At 36.1% G+C, this 25,252-nt stretch overlaps 1 protein-coding gene across 2 annotated transcripts in view; it reads left to right on the plus strand.

The window, feature by feature from the left end:
- Positions 1–25,252, plus strand: part of LOC114045895 (activin receptor type-1C) — a 48,303-nt gene that overhangs the window by 7,209 nt on the left and 15,842 nt on the right. The window lies entirely within an intron of this gene.

The raw sequence follows: 25,252 nt of genomic DNA on the forward strand, positions 1-25,252 counted from the left end.
TTTCTTTTCTTTTCTTTTCTTTTCTTTTCTTTTCTTTTCTTTTCTTTCCTTTTCTTTTCTTTTCTTCTACCCTGTCCTTCTTGTTCCTCTCTCAATCCCTCCCTCCACCATTAGGGGAAAAAAGAAAAACACAGATCTTGCAAAATATTCATAGTTAAGCAAAATAAATTCCTATATTGGTTATGTCAAAAAGATATGTATTATTCTTCCTCTTGGGTCCATCACTTCTCTGTCAATAGGTGGGTGGAACACTTTATCATTAGTCCTCCAGAATCAAGGTTGGTCATCGTACTGGTCAGAGTGCTTAAGTCTTTTAAAGCTGTTTACCTTTATAATGTTAATGTTGTTGTACAAATTGTTCTCCAGGTTATCCTCACTTCACTCTGCATCAATTTGTATGTGTCTTCCCAGATTTCTCTGAAACTGTCCATTTTGTTATTTCCATCTCACTTATATGCCATTTATTGAACTATTCCCTAATTGATGGGTATACTTTATTTTCTAGTTTTTTTTTTTTTGGTATAAAAAACTGCTATAAATATTTTTGTACATGTGGTTCCTTTCTTTGATTTCTTTGGAATATAGGCATAGTAGTGGTATTGCTAGGCTAAAAGGTTTAGTCAAAATCAAATGACTTTTGGGGCATGGATGCAGGTTGCTCTACAGAATGGCTGCCCCAATTCATACCTCCTCCAATAGAGCATCAATATGCCTGTTTTTGACTTATAAACCTTTTGTAGGCAGCAGGGAAAGAGTCAGTGGATAAGAAAGATTGATGGTTAATGAATGACAGAATGTTGGAAGAGGCATATGCCAGAGGAAAAAGGAAGAGATAGACCCAAAGGCATATGGAGTGGGTTGGCTTTGGCAAGGTGAAGGATTACCTTCTTGCTAAGACTTGAGCAAAGGAAAAGAGCACAGGCAATTATTTGGGGATTACTTTGCACTTCTAGGATAAAAGGTGAATGCTACAATGATCTGTTGGCATCCTGCCTCTATAGTACCTCTAATCCTAACAGCTGGGCCACTTTAGTCTTATCTGTTGATTGAGTCTAACTCTAGATTCAAACCAATGTTGCCCCAAGATAAGGGAAATAATAGGAAAAGCTAAGTTGTTCAGCTTTGTTAGCTTTACTTCTGGCTACATTATAAGCATGCATACTTGTATACCTTATAACTGAGGCCCTTCTTAGCTTAAGTAATAGAGTGTCTCTTAAGTTCCCTGCCTGGTACCATAATTGCCTTGAGATTTTGGTCTATTCTTATTACCCTATCCTTCCCACCAATCCCAAGTACTTCCAGGACTAGAATCCTGACTCCTAACCTCCATCCCTTTGGCTGGATTTTCACTTGGCGTTTGTATAGCCATTACTGCCTTTGAGTAAATATAGCTTTTTATTTTCTCTAAATATAAATTGCTAGTGAGTGTAACCTTAGAATATTTTTATTATATTCACTGAACTGAAGATAGAATGCATGTTTAAAGCCTTAATAATTTGATGTTTGCTTATTTTGATGTTGTCTTTCATTTGTAGTTGGGTGGTTTTAAGTAGAAATTAGAGATTGGGGGCGGGGAGGGGGAAGGGGAGGGAGGAGGCAGCAGCTAGGTGGCACAGTGGATGAGCTCTGGCCTTGGGTTTAGGAGGACTTGAGTTCACATCCGGCCTCAGACACATACATGATACTTACTAGCTGTGTGACCCTGGTCAAATCACTTAACCCCGATTGCCTCACACACACACAACACACAAAAAAATTAGAGATGTCAAGTAATGACTTATTATCTTAAATCACCAAGTAATTGCTTTAAAATCTCTAGTACTTTATTTTAAATTTCTTTACTTTCATATGATGTTTTACCTTCTCATCTCAGTTTATTTTTATGTTTTGTTACTAAGACAGGTTAGAACAAAATAAAATTATATTGATTTATTATATTTTAACTCTGACACAATTTAATGTTTTAAAATATAACAGCATACATATATGTATTATGACTTCAGTATAGTCATTATAGAATAGAGATGTTAATTTATTTTTGGAGGGAGAGAGGGAGAAGGAGGGAGGGAGAGAGAGGAGGAGAGACAGAGACAGAGAGAGACAGAGACAGAGACAGGGAGACACATAATGAGACAGATCCTTGTAATAAATGGAGGAGCAGGGTCAAGTAAAATAAATCCACATAATGGCCATGTAAACAAATATATACATACATACATATATATATAATATATAATATATATATGTATATAGTATATATATATATATATATATATTTCTACACTCTCTCTACCTACAATGAATCTATGACTTCTCTGTCAAGAGATAGGAACATGCTTCATTTTAAGTCCTTTGGAAATATGGTTGATCAGAGCTAGGTTTTTCAGGGATGTTTTTCTTTACCCTGTTCTCCTTGTATAAATTCTGCCCACTTCACTCTATATCAGTTCCTACTACTCAAGTTTTTCTGAAATTTACTATTCCACTATTTCTTATGGCACAAAAATGTTCTATTGCATTACTATGCCATAGTTCAGTCATTCTTGTTATGTTCAGTCATTCTTAAATTCATGGGTACTTCCTTAGATTCCAGTTCTTACTTTTCTCCTCCTCCCCCTACCCCTTCAGGATCAAGAAGTTTGCTTTGCTTGGGACTCTTTTCTCTCTCTGGTATTATCTTTCTTGTAACCCTGTCATCTCTCTATACCATCTCTCTATCCTTTCCGGTCGAGTTTGATATATTTTTATACCAACTGTATGTGTGTGTATGTGTGTGCACATGGATGCATGTATTCAACCCTCCATTGTAAAGTTCAAATAAGAGTAAAGATACCTGATCCTTAACCTCTTCTTCCATGTTTTGTCTCACCACCCAGATTATGAGAAATAGCAAGTTCCACTCTATTCTTCCTTTTTCTGCACAAGTGCATTCCTCTTATCCATTCATCTCTTTTCCCTATAAATCCCTAAAAACAAAACCAATCCATCCCCATGCCCTGTGTATTTCTTATTTAATTCCCTCTATACCCTTTGAAGACATTAGAGTTCTTCTTTCTTTTCTCTTGTTTTTTTTCTTCTTTAGATTGTAAGCTCCTTGAGAACAGGGACTGCTTTTTGCCTCTTTTTGTATCCACAGGACTTAGCACAGTGCCTGGCATACAGCTGGTGCTTAACAAATGTTTGTTTATTGATTGATTCTCCCTATTAGAATATTAGCACTGCATCATTACGCAGTGCTTCAAACTCCTCGAACAAATTGCCACTATCATAGTGCAAGCTCTTTATCATCTCCTTCTTGGACTATTGCAATAGTTGCTCATTGGGCTCCTGACAAAAGTCTCTTCTCACTCCAGGCCCTCTTCCACTCAGCTGCCAAAGTGATCTTTCTAAAGTACAGATCTGATCATGTCATTCTTTTCTTCAATAAACTCCAGTCACTCTCTTTTACCTTCAGGATCAAATAGAAATTCCTTTACTTGGCCTTCAAAACCCTTCATAACTTGCCCCACCTGCCCTACCTTTCCAGTTTTCTTAAACCAGAGGAAACTAACTGGTTAAACACTTCTCTATCTGATAACAATACAAATGAACACAATAGTCACCTCATTAACCAGAACAGCATAGTTAAGAAGTACCATGTTAACAGTGGAAAGAGATCATTGGTTCTGAAGAAGTCAGAGGACCTAAGATCAAATTCCACTTTAAATACTTACTGCCTGTGTGACCATGGGCAATTCATTTAATCTCTCTCTCTTCATTTAACATAATCTCCACTCTCCTCATTTATAAAATGAAGGGTTAGTTAAATGGCCTCCGAGACTCCTTCTAGCTCAAAATATGCAATCCTTCAATCTCATTGCACCAGCAGGATCTCACTTTTCTTCCACTCAAAAGTTTACTCATTTAGACCTTGTTTGCTGGCTCCCCCTGCTGTTTTTATTTTTTCTCCTTTCATTGATTGGACTATAAATTTAGAGCTAAAGGAGACCTTGAAGGCCATATAATCCATTTTTATCTTGACCTGGATGCAGGCCCTCTCTTCTCCCTCCTAGCTCCTTGAAAATAGCCCTCCTCTAAGTTTTTAAAGACTTTTAATTTCTAAGTCCTACCGAGAAATGTAAAAGGAAATTAAATAACAAAAGGGAACAGTTTAATGTTTACTGAGTTTTTATGGACAGTCTTGTTCTAATATCTCCTTGAGTTATAGAAGTACCTTCTTGATAACTCTGCTGGCATAGACTCTACTAGGCCACAAAAAATCTTCAGATATTGTCCTAGCAACAGACTGATTTTGCTAACTGTGGGCGAGCTTATCGCCAGTGGGCTGGTCACTTGGTGATGAATTTTTGGGAATTTGAGAATAAAAGAACCAAAGAAAAATGAAAAATGGCCACCAGTCTTGTGTGACCCCTTTTGGTTTCTGCAGTGATTGTGGTAGGTAGAGTGTGCTAGGGCAGAAAGTGCTATGAATTATACTTTTCAGACTATTGCTAAACATTAACTTACCCAATCCTCACCCAATCACCAATGAGTGAACAATACTACTGGAAGACCTGATGCATTAAGCTTTAAGGAATTGGTTAAAATTTATAAGAATAAGGACTATCCTCCAATTGACAAATGTTCAAAAAATATGAATAGGCAGTCTTCAAAGGAAGAAATCGAAGCTATCAGCAGCCATATTAAAATAAAATTCCAAATTCCTAATAGAGAAATGCAAATTGAGCAATGCTGAGGTTCCATCTCACACCTGTTAAACTGGCAAAGATAAAAAAATGTTAGAGGGGCTTTGGGAAAACAGGCACATCAATACATCATTGGTGGAACTGTGATTTGGTCCAGCCATTCTAGTGACAATTTGGAACAGTGCCCTATACAAAACACATAGTGGCTGTGTGTGTGTGTGTGTGTGTGTGTGTATGTGTGTGTGTGTGTGTGTTAGGAAAGAACTGAAAATTAAAGGAGTACCAGTCAATTGAACAAATTATGCTATATGTATGTGATAGAATATTTTTATATCATTAGAAATGAGAAATAAAGTCAAGCATTTGTTTAGTGCCTATTATATGCCAGTCACTGTGCTAATGTCTAGGAATACAAGGAAAAGCAAAAACAGTCCCTGCTTTTGAGGAGCTCATAGTCTAATGGAAAAGACAACATATAAACAACTATGTACAAAACTATGTACAAATAGATAGGATAAATTGGGGGGTAATCTCAGAGGAAAAGCACTAACATTAAGGGGGGATGGAAAAGAAAAGCTTTGTGTGGAAACCTTTACTTGACTCTTGAAGGAAGACAGGAAAGCCAAGATATGGAGATAAGAAGGGAGAACATTTCAGGCATGTACGACAGTCAGTAAAAAATGTTTGGAGTCATGATATGGAATGTCTTGTGCGAGGAAAAGCAAGGAGTCTAGTATCACTGGTTGTCAAGGTTACTTAAGAAAGAATGTGGAAGAACAGTAGACTCAAAAAAGGGTGCAGGGGGCTGTGGTAAAGTTTTTTTTTTTTTTGCTCATTTATTTATTTTTTAAATTAATTTATTTTGACTTATCAATACTCATTTCCATAACCTTTTGAGTTTTAAATTTTCCTCCCTCTCCCTTCCTACTTCCCTCCCCAAGACAGCATGCAATCTGATATAGGCTATACATAATACATTTCTATTAAACATATTTTCACATTAATCATGTTGTAAGTAAGAATTAGAACCAGTAGGAGAAATCACCAGAAAGAGGAAACAAAACAAAATAGAAGAAAAAAATAGCAAATAGTATGCTTTGATCTGCATTCAAACTCCATAGTTCTTTCTTTGAATGTGGATAGCATTTTCCATCATGAGGCCTTTGGAAATGTCCCAGATCCTTGCATTGCTGGGAAGAGTTAAGTTTATTAATATTAGTCCTCCCATAATGTGTCTGTTACTGTGTATAATGTCCTCCTGGTTCTGCTCATTTCACTCAGCATCAGACCATACAAGTCTTTCCAGGTTTTTCTGAATTCAGCCTGTTGATCATTTCTCACAGCACAATAGTATTCCATTATATTCATATACCACAACTTGTTCAGCCATTCCCCAGTTGATGGGCATTCCCTCAATTTCCAATTCTTTGCCACCACAGAAAGGCTGCTATAAATGTTTTTGTACATGTGGGTCCTTTTCACATTTGTATGATCTCTTTGGAATACAGCCCTAGAAGTGCTATTGCTGGGTTCAAGAATATGCACATTTTTATAGCCCTTTGGGCATAGTTTCAAATTGCTCTCCAAAATGGTTGGATCATTTCACAACTCCACTAACAAGGCATTAGTGTTCCAATTTTCCCACATCTTCTCCAATTTATCATTTTCCTGTTTTTCCATGTTGGCCAATCTGATAGGTGTAAGATTTTTTTTTAACGACAAACTTTTCACTACCAAAGATAGAGTAATCACAAACTTTGGACTTCAAAAGAACAGTCCCTATTGTGTGTATAGAGGAAGTAGAAATTGCACTAAAGAAAACACAGACAGTGAGGACAGCTAGAGTAGACCATTTACACAGAGGAGGTCCATATTGGAGGCAACACAGTTTTGAGGACATTGAGGACTCTATTTTCAAAATATCTGGAAGAGGAGGATACCAAAGGCCTGACAAACTCTTGGAATTTGTTGTTATAAAAAGTATTTGAAAGAAGGTTAAGAACTGTGGACTCATATATTTAGTTTCCTATCCCCACAAAATTTTCCTGAGAATTACTCACACATACATTGAATGAATCCTAGATGAAGGTATGAGAAGGGAACGGATAAGTTTTGACAAATGATGTTCTATAACAGATAGCATCTTTATAATTTGCGGCTGACTGCATTATAAGACCAAACTATGTGCATTTAAAAAAAAAGCATTGGATTTGGTAAAGCAAAGTAAAATATTGTCATAAAAATTCTCCTCTAACTATCTTCCTCCCCTACGTGTGTCAAAAGTGCACAAGGCTTCCTGGAATATGTATTGATAGTGACAATTTGGTTCAAGATCTTTCTGACCACAACATTCCCCTAATCAATAAACTTCAGTGGATTCCTTTTTTATCCTTTCTAGGATACAATAGAAACTCTTCTCTTTAGCTTTGATGGTGCTTTACATCCTGGCCCCAACCCGCTTCCAGCTTCAATGGACATTACCCTTCTACTCTCTGCTACAGTCCAACTGGCCACGTCTTTATTCTTCACACACACTGCCCTCCATCTACTGGGTCCATATCTTTGTGTTTGCTGTCTCCCCATGATGCTAATGCATTCTGTTCTCAACTCTAAGAGAATTCTTCTCCTTCCTTCAGGTCACAGTTTAAGCACCACTTTCTACAGGAAGCCTTTCTTAATCCCTACAACTGTTACTTCCTTCCTTCCCTAACTGCCTTGTCTCTAACTCCCTTGTCTTTATTCCCTTTACATCTATTCTGTATCTACTTATACATGTATTTATTTCCTGCCTTCAAATATAAGCACCTTGAAAAGTAGGAATTGATTCATTCTTTGTATTTATAGGGCACTGGGCACATAGTAGATGCTTAAATTAATATTTGTTGATTAATTGATTATCTTTCTTCTATTTATTTGTAGCTTGGCAAACAAAGATAGCTTTCCTTTCAATTTTCCAATTTATGATAGATTAATCCAAAGGAAAAAATATTGTCATCCATACTTGTCATCCTAGGTGATAAGATCATTGGCAACATATAACCTAGTTTTCCAGAGGTCCCAAGTAAAGAAGTTCCTTCTATAAACTAGATTACTTGAATAATTTCTGATGATCCTGAGTAGTAAGATGACTTTTGCCAATTCACTAGTGTGAGATGTTTAAAATTATCATGGATTCTTTGAAATCTATTATATAGGCAGCTTGCAATTGACAAACAGATTGTATCTTTAAAGGCTTTTTATGTCAGTAATTTCAATCAGTCAATGAGCTTTGATTAAGTGCATATCACATGCCGGGCATTGTGCTGGGCTCTGGGGGTACAAGAACAAAACATACAGCATTCACTCTTCTTAATGAGCTGAAATTCTACTAGGTTAGTATGACGTGTTCACAGATAAGAAAATACAGACTTGGGCAAATAAACACTCAGCAATGTGAATGGGAAAAACTAGTAATGAGGTGAATTATGAAAGAGCTCTTGAAAAAGATGGCATTTGAGTTAGGGGTTTTAAGAGGCACTGATGAGGAAAGACAAAGGGAGAAATTCTGCAAAATGTGGCAGTTGGACATAGACTGTTGTGTACTTATTTAGAACTTGGAGTGCATTTTTTTCTCTAGTAACAATACTGTATGTGGTAGTTAGGTTCCTAAATGAATCTACAAAGTTCGATTTAATTCTATAGAAATAGAATTAGGAAAAACTTGAATCTGGGGTCTTGGAAGAATAGGCTGGGGTCTTATAACAGGAGGTAGAAAAGACTCTATTCATCAAACTTCCCTACCTATCCATAATCCCTAATCACAATTCCCATTTTCTCAGTGCAGCTGATATTGCCTGTATTTTAGGAGGAAAGTAAGCCAAAAGAATTTCACATTAAAATGTGAATATCTGATCACACTGGATTTCTCCTCTAAATATTTATGTTTCTTAAAAGAGGATGATTATTTACTCAAGTGAATCTCTAAATAGTAGAATTTCAGTCAATGTGGTGGAAAAAAATGCAAACATTGTGAGGGAAGCTATATTTGGAAAAGAGGATCAGCCACTGAATAAACTAGGTCAGTTCCTCTAAGCAGTTTCTACTTTTCATTGCTTTTTCTCATCCTGCAATAATATGGCAAAACAGAACAGGGACTGGACTTGGAAACAAATGACCTAGCTTTGGACTCAGAGGCCTGTACCCAAAAGCACTGATTCTAGATTCAAAGGACCTGACTTCAAATATCACCCCTGATCTTAATATTCCTGTAACCTTGAGCAAATCACTTAACCTATCTAGGCTCTAGTTTTCTCAACTATAAAATGAGTGGGTTGGACTAGATGACCTCTGGAGTCTCCTTTACTTCTAGATTTCTGATCCTATGACCCAGCTTTGAGTCTCAGCTGGGGACACTTACCAGCTCTGTGACCTTGGGAAAATTACTTAACCTAGTCTTAGGATGAACCCAGGTTTTCTGATTCTATACCCAGAAATATATTCACTATGCCCTGTTGCTTTAATAAGAATTGAAGGCTTCTTAAATCCAGAGTCTAGCTTTGAAACCATTGATATGTTATTATTGTAGGAACCCTTAAAGACAATGATAGTAACTCATAATTGCACGGTTGATAGAGTGCTAGGCTAGAATCAGGACGATCTTAGTTCAAATTTCACCTCAGATATTCATTAGCTATGTGATCCTGTCTAAATCACTTAATCTTTGTTTGCCTCAGTTTCTTCAGTGGCAAAATGGGGATAATAGTAGTCCCTTCCTCCCAGGGTCATTTTAAGGATTAAATGAAATAATATTTATAAAATGCTTAGCACAGTAACTGACACATAGTAGGTGCTTCATAAACATTTGTTTCTTTCCTTCCTGGGTAGTTAAGTGTAAAGAAATTTAGTTCATTTCTGCATACTACCTAGCTTATTGTTGCTAATTCGCAATGTAACCTCTGTGACTATATATCTATTCACAATAAATGTGTGAATTAGATTCATCAAAAACAAAAACAAAATAAAACAAAAAAACCACCAGGGGCATAATCCTTACTGAAACAAGTATCTAATTACTTTGACACTTTACATATTTTTTTCAGTGCAAGTTTTTAGAGTCACACTTCTCTTGTTGCAGATGGCAGCTTTATTTGATCCTCCCAACAACTCTGTGGATTAAGACATGTTATTATTCCCATTTTGCAGATGAGGAAACTGAGGCAAACAGAAATTAAATGACTTGCTCAGAAACACAGAGTGTCTGAGGTTGAATTTGAAGTCAGGTCTTCCTGACTTCAGGCCCAACAATCTATGTGCTGTGCTCCATAGCTGCCTAGTAAGATTTCATATATTCCAGGTAGACAGTATATAATGATAGTCCATTTCTAACCTAAGTATTTTTTCTAATGCACAATATCAAAACCTGTGGAGACACAAAATTGCTTGGTCATTAGAGTCAGATTTCTCCACAGTGAATAATGATAAAGAACATCATATTATAATTCTTAAGGGTGAGGAAAAATCAGAATGTGATTGTCCTTTTCAGAATTTCAGCTAAAGCAGTTGCATTGATATTTTGTTTTCTTCTGTAGCTGTTTTGTATTGTTATTGTTGCTAGCGAGCTCTGATTTGAAACACCAGCTTGGGGATGTAGTGTCTACAGGCTGGCATTCATGTGCTGGGGCTAAAACTGATGAGAGGGACACTTGTGACGTTGTAATGCAAACACAGGAACAAAATCCATTTTGAGTTAACCCTGAGAGGACTTAATATGTACCTGACAGGTAGGCCAGATAGGTATTGTTATGGAATGAGAGAAAGACGCCATGCTTTTTATACTTTTGGAAGTGTCTATTAGGTAAAAAATACACAGAACAGTCAAGCTTTTAAGACAAGCTTAATATAGGGTCTTTTTTTTTTAATCTCTAGAGGCAAGAAAAAAAATTGATGAAAGTCTACTAAAGATCTTCTGGAAAGTTTAAAGCAAAATTTAGAACTAACTCAAGGTGAATAATTTTTATTAAACTTAAATCCCAAAGTCTCTTAGCACTGTCACCATTTCCATTCATTCATTCATGAATATTCATTCAGCAAATATTTATTGAACATCTGTTATGTTCAAGGCACCACACTAGGTCAAGTAATATTTGTTAAATTCAAATTTGTCTCATTGAGTGTCTGGGAATAAATTAGACATATTTGGAAGCTGCATTACAATTTTTAGACCACCAAAAATATCACACAGAAGACTGGTATTTATCAATGTTTATCATAATAAATAACACATTTTTTGAATGCCTGTTATATTCTAGTTACAAGGTATTTGGTATACAATGATTCAATTCAAATAGGCTTACATTTATTGAGTGCCTACTGCATGCATGTTATTCTTCTGGTTGTTAGTAGAAATATAAGTTTAAGTTAGGTACAGTAAATGCCCTCACTCAACAAACAATTAAACCCTTACTATATGCCAGGCATTTTGTTAGGGATATAACAATAAAAACAAAAAACACCTTTCTCTGATGTAGTTACTCATATTGAGAGTTGTTTGCATATTTTCCATAAATTTCCCTTTAAATAATATTCAAGCACATGCCTAAGTTCAGATATATGGATTGTGAAGACTGAAGATTCTTAAATATTATGTGAGCAGGGTACCAGGACACTGATATTAGGGCAAATCCCAAATGTGGCATCCACTGAAACCAGCTAAGAGAGCAGGAAGAAAGAAAACATCAAAGCACTATTCCTCATTATCTGCCTATTTGGTTGTTACACTGACAGTCCAATTATTTCAGCCATCTTAACTAAGTCAGATTGGTTAGCGATTAGCATAGTGCCTGGCACACAGGAGGCACTTAATAAATGTGAATTGAATGAATGAATGAATGAATGGCTACTTGTCATTCATTCCATTATAGAACTCAAGACATCTAAAATTGAAGTCATTATGTTTTTCTTCAGATTTTCAGTATTTTCACTTACCAAACTCACCAGAGGCAGCTAGGTGGCTCTGTGGATAGTGTTTGGGCCTGGGATTAGGAAGAATAAGTTCAAATCCAGCCTCAGATGTTTACTAGCTGTATGACCCTGGGCAAGTCACTTACCTTCAATCCACCTCAGTTTCCTCATATGTAAAATAGCACCTACTTCCCAGGGCTGTTGTGAATATAAAATGAGATAATATTTGCAAAGTGCCTTGCAAACTTTAAAGTACTCTGTGTGTGTGTGTGTGTGTGTATACACATCGCTATCATTATCATTATTAGCAATAGCAGCATCAAAGGCTCCATCATTCTTTCACTCTCCCAGGTTCATAATTTTTTTTAGGCAATTGGGTTTAAGTGACTTGCCCAGGGTCACACAGCTAGTCAGTGTGAAGTGTTTGGTCTGAGGCCAGATTTGAACTCAGGTCCTCCTGACTTCAGGGCCGGTGCTCTATCCACTGCACCACCTAACTGCCCCTCAGGTTCATAATTATCACATTATCCTGGACAACTCCCATTCCATCACTCCATTTATCCAATCAGTTGCTCGGTCTTGCTGTTTCTATTTCTACAACACTTCTATCTAACTCCTTTCTACTCACAAAGCTACCACCTTAGCTCATTCCTTCATTACCTCTCACCTAGATTACTATAAAAGCCTGCTAATTTTTCTCCCTACCTTAAGTTTCCCTCCACTTTAGATCATTTTACACACTGTTGTCAAAGTGATTTTCCTTAAATTGAAATCTAACCATTTACTCCTTCCATCAATTTCAATGACTCCCTCATTCCCATAAGATAAAATATAAATTCTTCTAAACAGGCTTTTAAAGCCTTTCACAACCTGGCCCCAGCTTACCTTTCTGGTATCAGTTAACATTACTCGCCCTCTGACTCTCTTTGATCCAGCCAAACTAACCTTTTCTCTGTTACTAACACATGACATTGCACCTCTCATTCACTCCCTTTTTTATTACTACCTTATTACAGAATCCATCTCTTCCTTCAAGACATAGCTCAAGGACTACTTTCTACATGAAACCCTTCCTGATTCTCCCTATCCAGTAGTAGGATGCTCCAGTAGAGTTTCACTCTTAACTGCCTTATATTTAATTATGTATCTTTTTGGTCTTCTATTTGTTTATTTCACATATACTCATGTACTCATGTGCTTGTTTTCCCCATAAAACTATAATATCTTTGCAAATCAGGTATTTGAAAATGTTTATTAATGAATTGATTTGGTGTCACTTAACCTTTCTGATCTCCAGTTTCCGTATCTGTAAAATAGGTAGCAATACTTGCATGAACTGTTCCATAGGGTTGTTGTGGTGATTATGTTTATGTTGGCTTTATCTAATGACATATACTGTATTAGAAATGAACATATCTGTATGATTGTGAAATTAGTTTTGACCTCAGAGACCTATTGGAAAGGTCTTGGGGACAACCAGGGGTCCTTGGACCACACTTTGAGAACTGCTGCTCTAGGAATTATCCAGTTCTTAGTCTATCTACATATATTAATTTAAATGTTCTCAGTCTTATTAGGTAATATATGTCCAGCAACTGAGCTGATGCAGTATTGGTGGACTTGGACAATGTCACTATAAGTGAAACTAAAAGGCAAAGAAGTTTCACCTAAGTGGTATTCCCTGTTTCACCATCCTTATGGCTCACAGGCATAGATGTTTTGGGCTTAAAACCTGGGTACTTCCTGTGTGATCTGTAGCAAGTGATCTATCACAAAGTATTTACTAAACCATTACTATGTGCCCAGGACTGTGCTAGGCACTGGGAATGCAAAAACAGTCAAAATAGTTCTTGCCCTCATGGAGCTTACATTCAAGCGGGGTATAAAATACCAACATAGATAAATAAATATAGGGTCTATACAGGAAAATGCACTATGATTGGGAATTGATACTAACAACTGGGGCAATCCATCCTGAAGGAGGTGTCATTAAAGCTGAGCCTTGAAGGGAGCTTAAAGTTCCAAGAAACAGAAGTGATTTTTTTCTCATTAAAATAATTCAGAATAAGGAGGATAGACTGGAACTTTGTTGACTACATTCATACCATTAAAAGAGAACATTCCAGGCATGAGAGATTGCCTGTGCAAAGAATGGAATGCCATTTATGGAGAATAGCAAGTTGGCCAGTTTGGCTCCACCTTTGAGGACATTATAGGAATTAAAGTGAAAGTCTGAAAAGATAATTATAACCAGATTGTGCAGGGCTTTAAATGCCAAAGTCAAGGCAATGGGAAGCCTCTGAAGCTTGCCCAGAGTAGTGACATTTGTCAGACCTGTGTTTTAGAAATATCAGTTTGGCAGCTGTGTGGAAGATGGATTAGAAAAAGAAGAGATCGGATTCAAGACCAGTGAGAGGTGATGAAGAGCTATGATGAAAGTGGTTATGGAAGATTTCAGAGAAGGGGACAGATTAGAGAGGCCACTTGGCCTCCCTGACCCTCAGTTTCCTTATCTGCTAAATGGAGGAGGACAGGGAGTTGAACCAGAAGGCTAAAAGACTTTATCTCATGACCAAAGTCAACCAGAAACATTAATTGGATCATGGATTATAACACTGTGAGGCTTAGTCACTTTACTTGTAGTACTTGTAGTGCTTATAGTGCTCATGATTGTTGTTGTTTAGTTGTTTTGCAGTCATGTCAGACTCTTCATGATCCCATTTGGGGTTTTCTTGGCAAAGATACCAGAGTGGTTTGCCATTTTCTTCTCCAACTCATTTTATAGATGAAGAAATTGAGGCAAATAGGATTAAATGGCTTGCCCAGGATCACCCAGATAGTAAGTGCCTGAGGCCAGATTTGAACTTAGGTCACCCTGACTACATGCCCATAGCCCTATCTACTGCACCACCTAGCTGGCCAATGCTCACGGTGGATGTTAACCAAAAGCTCACCATAAAGCTATCAATCCTTCTTTATCGGAATGAATAGGATTTGTTATGAGGAGCTATCTAAAAGTAATAAAGATTAGAAATTATGAGCATGAAAATTCAATGCATGTATTGAACCTCTATACTTTTTGGTTACTTTCAGTTATTATAGCCAATTCTCAATTATCTCTCTCCACATGATTTATGTGAAGTAAATTATTAACCCAAAGTTACTTCCCTTCAATACTCAGCATGTGCTGGACCTTTTTCTCCTACCAGCAATCAGTATATGATTAGGGAATCCAAACTAATTTTATTACTTACTTTAGATTCATATTATGGACTCCCAGTATTCACAGCAGGGTAGAAATCTTAAGAATATTCTACTAAATGATGCTGATAATAGAGATGACAATGGAAAATGGAGAGACATTAGGCATGTGAATTTCTTTTCCTCCTCTTCCTCCCCCTTTTCTTTCTCTTCTTAAAAGGAGAGGGATGGGAGTTCAATGAAGGGCTATTGGACTGTTACTGGGATGACTGGGTGAATGGGGGCATCCAAGTGTCAAACTTTCAAACTAGTTTTTAAATTTAACTGAGGCTTTGGCAACCTATACCAGCCATTGTAAATGACACAAACAGAGCTAGGGTCTCCTGCCTCATCTTCTGAACTCCAGTTCAGCCTCTAACTCCTGTTTCCAGAGTCCAGGGTCCCATGGTGCCATATCTGTCCCAAGTTTTCAGCCTTACCTTTGACCTCCTGATCTAAAATTCTTCTCCACTCTTTCCTGTCCCAGTACAACCATGCATCTCCCTTGCCCATTCTCCAAATGTCCTCAGCTAGGTCTGATTATCTGATTGAAGTAATTCATAGTAAGGTGAGAATGGAGTTTAATTCTCCTGACTACATTTGTTTTGGTAAAAGAGAAACTTGTTAACACAAAGAAATGTCTAATTGGGGAAATGAAGTAGGCAAAGGAAGGATTGGAGACCTTTTCTGAATTGTCTCTACTTTCTTCTCCTAAAATCAGTTCCACACACACCCCTCTTCCTTTTGACTACCAGAGAATGAAATAGATGGATTAAATTGTTGTAGGCATCCACCATTCACCTTACCTTTGGGAAGCAGCTGTTCAGGCTCACAAAACTCAGTAAAAACAAAGAACCAAGGTGTGAGGCCAGCCAGAAATCAGCATGGATTTTAATACTGTGAATATTAGAATATTTGAAGCCCTAAATGGTTAAGTTCAGGAGAGGAGACCTTCCTGTAATTAGGAAAGTAAGGGATGAGTGAGAATAGAGGCTGTTCCTGTGATTTCATTAGTTGAGTGAATTCCCAGATAAGGAAACTCCCTCTACCAATGCAGATCAATTATCATCATCATCATCTCTTAAAGTTGCATAGAGCAATGAGAGATTAAATGACTTGCCAGGGGTCACACACAGCCCTGCTTCACATATAGTGTATATTAGAGGCAAGTCTTGAACTGTGGTCTTCCTGACTTCTAGGAGGGTTCTCTGTCCACTACATTATAACATTATACTGCCTAGAATAGAAAGGTGAAACTATTCTTACATGCACACACACACACACACACACACACACACTCACACACCTTCTCTTTCCAAATAGAAATGTTAAATAATAACAGCATTTATATAGAGCTTTAAGGTTTGCAAAGCACTTTAAAATATCCCATTTAACCTTAACAATAACCGTGGGAAGAAGTCCTATTTATTATTATCCCCTTTTTACAGAAGAGGAAACTGAGGCAGACTACGGTCAAATGACTTGTTTTGGGTCATAGAGCTAGTAAGTATGTAAGTTTAGATTAAAACCCAGGTCTTGCTGACTTCAGATCCAGCACTATTTCCACTGTACCCCCTGTGGTAGCATAAGAATGAAATGTGGATTATCTGTTCTATGCTGCTTCCCATGAACACAAATCATTTAGAGCTGACTGGATGGTTGAATTCATCTGTATAAATCCAAATCAACATTTTGTTTTAAAAAAAGTAATAAATGTTACTTCCCTTTAAATAGTCCATATTTAAGAGGAAGTATGGCCTTGGAATCAGTATGGCCTGGTAATCCTTACTCTGCCACTTTACTGTGATTTGGGGCAAGTCGTGAATATCTAGCCTTACTTTCCTCATCTGTAAAATGAGGGTGCAGATGACTTCTAAAGTTCCTTTCTAATCTAATCCTCTCTGCTACTGTGACTTTTTGGTTGTAACTAACCTGATTTCAATTGAGTGATAATTTTTCTTGCTAATTGTTGCATAGATTTGCCCACAAAAGGATAAGTGTTACCAATATTTCTTATAAGGTATCTTAACTTTGTCTTTACGTTCCCTTGGGGAAACTCAAACTAAAATGAATGGCCTCAATGGATAAAAGTGGACTTATTATTTTTGATAATTTTAAAATGTCCTGGAAAGTATAAGTTAAAAGAAAACAAAACACATGTAGCTATATTACACAATTAAACATACTGGACTTAGATTTAAAAAAAATAAATGCTCATGTTAGATATTTCTCTTCAAATAACTCTTTATCAAGGAAATAGAATTGGATTTATGTGAGATGGGAGATTATATTACTGGAAACTTTCAAAAGCAAGTTGAAAAGACTGTTGTGAAAAAGGATAATAGAACACTGTTATAGCTTCCTTCTCTCAGAAGTACAAAGGCCCAGGGTTAATGATTGCTAGAGCAGAGTAAGATTAGGGAGCTCTTGACACCTCTTAAGGAACATTGAAGCTTAGAATCAGCCCCATTCCTATTCATTTGAAAGGAATTCTTAAATACTCAGAGGCAACAGTTGGTCCTATGCCAAAAAATAACTGGCAGAAATAGAAAAGCAACAATTTGGGGGGTAAGAGGGAGAGGATTAAATTTATTTTTTAGCTCTTTTTAAAAAATTATTTTCCATTTCAAATTCTCTCCCTCTTTCTTTGTCCTGCCCCATCCATTGAGAAGGAGGCAAGAAATACGATACCTATTATATATATGCAAAACATATTTCCACATTAGCCATTTTGTATGGGGGGGGTAAGAAAAAGAAAGTGAAAAAAAATGCTTCAATCTGCAGAGTTCATCAGTTTTTCTAGAGGTGGATATCATTTTTCATTATAAATCCTTTGGAATGGTTGGGGATAATTTTATTGATCAGAGTAGCTAAGTCTTTTATAGTTGATTATTTTTACAATATTGCTGTTACAGTGTACAGTGTTCTAGTTCTGCTCACTTCACTTTGCATTAGCTCATATTAGTCTTCTCAGGTTTCTCTGAAACCATACCCTTCATCATTTGTGGTTTTTAATTGTGAGACTATTATTCCTACAATTTATGTAATTTCTGTAATAGTATTCTTTTTTGAGATGGATGATTCTTTTCAGACATTAGAATTAGATAACATTTAGTTAACAGATTGCATATTCATAATTATGTTTTGAGGAACAGATAAAATTCATTATAATGATCTCTAGGGAATTGCCAAATTGTTTTGATATAGTAGAATTCTATTATGATAGTTATATGTAACTTTATACTTTTCAGAGCATTTTCATACCCATTGTTGTTTTATTCTCTCCATTTCATTAAAAAAAAACAACTGAGATAGAGAGGTTAAATAAACAAAGTGATTAGAACTGAAATCCTTTGATCCTAATCATATGTTCATTCCAATGTACTATAATTAATGTTACAACAAATGACATTTTCAGGTGGGAGATAAAATGGAATTGATTCAAAACCTTTTTGTAGTCCTTTAATAATTAAAAAGTAATGCTTTGATCTTAGGGAGAGGTGTCAAAAGAATACCACCAATACAACATTTCCCACATTTCTCTTCTTTTTTTTGGGTGGTTATTTTGCTGGTTAGGTGTTGGGGGTGGGTGGGTGGGAGAGATGGATTTGATTGATTTGATGTTAGAAAGAAATAGAGAGGTAATTGGTACTTAATAGTAGGACAAAGCAATTATAAAGAACATAGTTACAACTCAGCACAGCTGTAATCGCCCTATCTCTACCCCTCCCCTTAATCCTGTAATAAATGCAGCAGGCAATCAGGTGGTCTTTGAGGGGTCAGAGAAATGATTTTCTGTTCCAGACTGGTTTAGAAAATTTGTAATAATCAGATAATAATCAGATAAACTAAACCTTGACTCAGACATAGCTTTAACAAAAATATAGAAGCAATAGTATTTGTTACAGTAGGTTTTTACCTTTAATTTCTCATTCTAAATTTGATTAGAATTATTAAAAAGAAGACTTATTAAATGTAAATTGGCATCAGCTGAGTTAAAATCAATCAATATTTTCCTGAATTAGAACAGCCAATTTGATTAAGTTAATTAGATATTTAGCTGTATCTACAATCTTATCAATGCGGCTAATCATTTTCCTGGGCAGATTCTACCCTTCCACAACTTTTTAATCCTATGTGCTTTATTGGTATTCTCAAATACTCAAATTGTTGTTTATCTTATTAATGTAAGTCTCCTCGATAAAGATTGAAACTAAAATCCCCATAAGTCTAACCTTCCTATGCAACTCTTGTCCATGTTCCCCAAAAAGGAAATCAACTAAGCATGTTGGAAGCCTTCCTTATGTCCACTTGATACAAAAAGTACACAATGGAGCTTGGAATTCTGTCCACTGGTTATTTTTTGCTCTGGTCATTGACCAACCCATCTTCTTTTTCCCTCTGACATTTCTTTGATGACATTCTTAATACCATAACATTGGTGCCACATACATGTGTATGTGTATAGATGGATAGATGGATGGACGGATGGATAGATATAGTTTGGACAAAAGTAATTTTTCATCTACTTGGTTTTTCTTGGGTAGGGAACTAGGTCAAATTCTTTTAAGCAGTTTTGGATTACATCCAGGAGGCTCAGAAATGCTTGGGAAATTGATGAAGCCAGCATAGTGAAATTTGTAAACAGGAGCATTTGGAAGACCTCATCATCTACAGCAAGAGTTCTTAACTTAGCATTCATGGACCTCTAAGAGTAGATCTCAGGGTCCATGAACTTGGATGGAAAAAATATATCTATATCGATATCTTTATTTTCATTGACCTCTAACTGATATTTAGTATTTCCTTCAATTATTAATGTAGGCAACAAAATAGTCTAAGAAGAGTTCCATATGTTTTATCAGACCACTTGATCTATAGATTTGACTTAAAGTATTCATTCTAATCTATGCTGCAGTCAGAAGTCAAAGTGATCTTCCTAAAGTGTAGTTCTGTCCATGTCATCCTCCTTCTCAATAAATTCCAGTAGCTCCCTCTAAGATCAAATATAAAGTATTATATGAGGCACGTTAAGCTCTTTATAACTTGTTCCTTTCCTACTTTTCCAGTCTTCTACATTTCACTCCCTTCCATATGATCTATGAGCCAACCACTTCCCACTTGCTTTCTCTTACACATATGGTTCTGACTCCCCTTTCCATCCATGCCTTTGCACTGGCTGTCTCACACCTAGAAGCTCCAACTATTAGCCTTCCTGGTTTCCTTTAAATCTTAGCTCAGATCCCATCTTCTGCTGGAGACCTTTCCTGGTCTCCTCAGATGCTGGTGCTTCTGAGATTACCTTCTATCTGTTCTGTCTATATATTATATATACCTAGCTATTCATTTGTCTCCTCTAATAAAATCTAAGATCATCAAGGGCAGGGATTAGTTTTATCTTTCTCTCTATCCTCAGAAATGAGCATAGTGCCTGGTACACAGTAAGCACTTAATTAATGTTTCTTGATTGGTTGATTACATTGAATCTTCCCTATAATAGTGCTGATCACCTTTGAATGTATATCTAATTTGTGCTTGGTCCGATATTAGTGATAAGCAAATTGTCAAATAAGGTTTTCTTGTTGTATATTTCAAGACATATTGTATAATTTAAAATATACATGGCAGACACTTGTTAGAGGAGAGACTTTAAGGCTGTATTTTGCTCAGCTGAATAAAAAGCTTTGTTATAATCAACAAACACAAGCACAAACAAGCACAGTGGAATCTTACATCTTCAATCTCATGTGTGATGGTGAAGATGTGGTTTACCGTGAAATGTCATTTGAGAAAGTGTACCATTGCCCCTTTAATTCACTCAATCAGGATTTCTTCAACATGTGTGTATTATTCTTCTACTGTGTTTATGTATAGAGAGAAGGTTGGTAGTTAGTAATGCTTTATCAATCATCTTTTGGGGGTAGTAATATGGTATGGGCTTTATTCCCACTCCTTTGATGTCTTTGGTATATGTTTTGGTTGTCTGTCCCTTCATGTCTTTACAATGGTATGGTTTTAAGCAGAGACCTCCTCTGGCAACACTTGGTCTAGTAGAACTGCTTGCACATTTTTGCCCTCTTCTGTTCAGTTTCTACTTCTTCTACAAACACATCAGTGATCATGATGTTAGAGTTCAGGTGTGATGGCTCCACAGTACAGGATGGGGAAAAGAATTTGTTGTAAAAATCTTTGTAGATTTTTAAAAATCTTTCATCTATTTATTGGTCTCCTTCTAGCTTAATGTTTTGGTGCCTTTGGGATGAATTTTCTTAATAGATCTCCTTCTAAACTTTTTTTTAAATTGGCTCTCTTTTATGAGACAATACTGTTCATAATCTCTCTCTCTCTGTATGTTTATAATTATCCATGTCATTGTCAATAGATGTACCTACCCAATGTACCATATATAGGAATATCTTCCTATAAATCTTTTATTATTTTAATATCAATATATCACTTAGGATGTCATGGTTCCTCTTATTTTTACTACATGATCAACCCACCTCTTTTTCCAGTCATATATATTCTTGGTGTCCCTTCATTAGTTCTTGTGCACAATTTACCATTAATAATTTGCTGCATCTTAGTTACATCTAATATCTTTCCATTTTTTAGGGGGTCATCAGAAATTTTAATTCTTCTGAGTTCATGCTGTGCCATGATTTCTAATCATGTAGTGTCATTGAAGAATATTTGTTTTTGTTAGATTTTTAATGGCATTAAACTTCTTGGGAGCACTGAAAACACTGAATTATTTCCTAAATGTGATCCATCCCAAATCTCTTTTAAGTCTGGCCCCACTTCATTGTGCTTTTATAGTATTTCCATTCTCTCCTATTCCCTTCTGTTCCTTTCCTTTCCCTTCTCTTTTCCCCTTGCCTTTGTCCTCTCTTCTCTTTCTCTATCAGTCTATCTATGTATCTACCTAGCCTATCTTTCTCTCATACTGATGCAGTTGGCTCTACTCATCCAACTGCTTGTCATAAACTGAACAAGGTACATTTTATGTCCACTTTATTCTTCCAGTGTGGATGGTTAAGTTGATTTTTTTAGAAATGATGGTTTTTGCTGAAGAGATTTTGTAATATCCTGGCTATTATAGTATAATTAGTTATCATTACCTGGGAAAAGAACATTTGGAGAACCTTGTTATTGATTCATAGGGAATTCTTCTTTTGTTTGGACCTTGCTTAGGATGTCCTCTTTACATCAGTAGACACCTTAGTTGAACTTGTCTTTCTTTCAAAAATTTTAGTTTATTGTCAGGTCTCAGATTTTTGAACAGTTATCTTTATGGTTACATCTGTCACATTTTTTGTATGATTTTAACGTAAAATTGGATAGCATCAGGAGTTGGGAGAGAAGTGGGCTAAAATTCTGGGCCCTCACAAGGTAAAGTAAAAGCTTACCTGTAAGACCCAGGTAATCAAGGGGCAGAGGCCAAGGTTGCAGTGGTAGGAAGAGAAGGGATGGCTTCAAAGAGAAACCAAGATGTGTTCTTGTGAGAATATTTTCCTTCATCTTCTGAAGTGGGTATTGGTGAACAAGCTACAGTTATCTTCGCATTCAATTAACTTTGAAAATGTTAAATCCTTTAAAAAATCTGTTCATCAGATTTATTACTCTGTTGCTATAAGAGAATCTGGCTGGGTAATGCCTGTTTTAAAAAGCAAAGTAGCTGACACTTTAATGATTACATTTTTATATACTAAACAAGGCAGCATAGATTCTTGGTGATATATTTGGATGACAAAAAGTGAATGAAAATGTTTTCAGGGACTAGTGATAAAAGATTATCAGCATTTTCACCCCCTTTGTGGTATCATTCTATGACATTCAGACAAAGCTTTCTTGGTGTTAGATTGACCATTTTGAAACAGGTGTAGTAGAAAGATGATACTTCCCAATTAAGTAGTCCTTTAATAAAATACTCTGTTGCTTGCCAATTATTTGTCATTTTTTATCCTTTGCTTAGAAATGAAAATTTTAAATTCTTAGGTAGGTCTATCTGAAGTCTATAAAATGGGTATTAATATCAACTCTGAAAAAATTAGCTATAAATACCAGGATGGGTATCAATAGGAAAGTGTGACATCAGTGTGAATTATTTTATTCAGGATCACAGCTTTAGATCTGGAAGGGACTTAATGGCCATTGAGTTCCAACCCCCTCCTTTTACACATGAGGAAACTGAGGCCCACAGAGTTCTCCAAAGTCTTACAAATAGTAGGTGACAGAAGAGATTTGAACCCATGTCCACTGATTCTAAATCCAGTGCTTTTTCCACTGTCCTTCAAGGCCTCTCACCCTTGTCATTTTAGCTGGGCATCCCACCTGGGGAAGCCTTTGTCAGAGCTTATTACACAATTTCTTTTTACAGTCACCCCAATTGATGAATATGCAGTAGAAGAGTCTTTTAGGTTTAGAACAGCTTGCATTCTTTGTAACTGTGTAAGGATTCTTTAAACTGCCATTTTGCTGTTTCAATTAAAAGGATGCTTTATCAAAAGCCAGGAGAAACATTTAAATGATATTTAAGTACTCCTCTGTCCTTACCTCCCAAGTGAAAAAACAAAAAACAAAAAACAAAACTACACACAAGAATCCAAAGGAATGGATTAATGACCATGGATTATTTTGTCTTTTGTTTGTTTCTTCAAAGAACTAAAGGAATATTTCCAACAGTAGATGTTTTCTGTTACATATTATAGTGGGTATCCATCCATAAGTAGCCTCCACAGTTCTTCTCTCCTTTCCCACAGCAATAGGATTTCAAAACCCCAAAGGGATTTTAAAATCCCAGAGAAAAGAGGTGGGAATATGGTTTGCACACTGAAGAAATACATAGTTCAACCAGGACAGAGTTAGGAACTGAGCTTAATTTCTGAACAAGCCTATGCTTTGTGAGAAGCAAAATAGAAGAGAGAAGTAAAACTTATGAGCTTTTCATCTAATAATAAAACAAAGTAAACTTTTATTGCACACTTACTATGTATAAGGCACAGGGATTGAAAAAACAGATGTGATTGGACTATTGTTTTTAACCCGAAGGAGGTCATTATGTCCAGCTGCTGCATTTTGTGTATGAGGAAGCTAAGACTCCATGAGGTGAGATGACATTGCCATGGTTGAACATATAGTCAGTGGCAGAGCTAGGATTCAAACCCAGTTCTTCAGACTAAAACTAGTTCTATTTCCACTGTGATGTAGGTGGGGTTGGGGGGTGAAGGGGTAGCTGAGGAAGAGAAACACAAATAACTACTATAAAGGGAGAATATGGTATATGCAAGGGAGAGAGTCAGTCAAAAAGTTATGATAATATGAGGGGGGGAAAGGAGAGAAAAGATTCAGGGGGAATAGGTTGTGTGTGTGGGGGGGTGGGCAGGGAATGACATAGAGTAGTTCCATATGTGAAGTGAGCCTTGAAGGAAAACTGGGGACCTAAGACACAAATCAGTTGCATTTATTCCATGAACAATATCATGGGTATCACCTGTTGGAAGAAGAAATGGTGAAAGAAGGGGATTAAGCACTTTTTAATAAGTAGAAATGTGCTCTCTTCAGTCTACAATACCTGATGCTTTTAGGAGGTTAGCAAATATTTTGTTCCTTCTGCTCACCACTTCCCTTAATCTGACCTCCATAACTATTTCTATACTTTTTTCTCCCATCATTTACCTTTTCAATTGCCTACAAAATTATGTACTTATAGAGAACCAATAACACTTGGTAAAGATAATTTTAAGGATGCACAATTTATAGCAGAGCTTACTATCCTTTTCTAATATTAAGTTCTCATTTTAACTACAATGGACTCCCACATGATAGTATTTGCACCATCCAATGTGGTACAAAAAAAACAATGCTGAGTTTGGAGTCAATGGATATTTATTAACTGTGTGACCTTGGGCACATAAGTAATAAAAGAATTTAAGTTCTCTGGACCTCCATTTCCTTATCCGTAAAATTAAGTGTTTGGATTAGATGACTTCTCATATCTCTTCTATCTCTAAATGTGTGTTTAAGACAGTGTATAATGACAAAAACTAAAGTAAATTCAGTAATTCCTTTAATTTGTTAATAATAACATGTATATACAATTGAAAAATAGAAATTGTTCTCCTATTTTAAGAGAGCAGATGTTTACTATACTGAGTTTGTTTGTAAAAAAATTAATAAGTAAATAAAATAACCATTAACCAAAACAAATAACTAAATAAACTTATAAAATGAGGAATTAAAAACTTATACAAATTCTTAGTATTTAAAGTAGAAGTAACTGAATTAATAAACAGCAAACAAACCAAAAATATTCTCATTCTATACCTCTTTCCAGGTCTGTCTAAAGTTTTCTTTTCTTGTTTTTGTTTTCTTTTTATAATGTGATT

The sequence above is a fragment of the Vombatus ursinus genome, unplaced genomic scaffold (genome assembly GCF_900497805.2).
Source record: "Vombatus ursinus unplaced genomic scaffold, bare-nosed wombat genome assembly UNPS02014779.1, whole genome shotgun sequence".
Classification (NCBI taxonomy): domain Eukaryota; kingdom Metazoa; phylum Chordata; class Mammalia; order Diprotodontia; family Vombatidae; genus Vombatus; species Vombatus ursinus.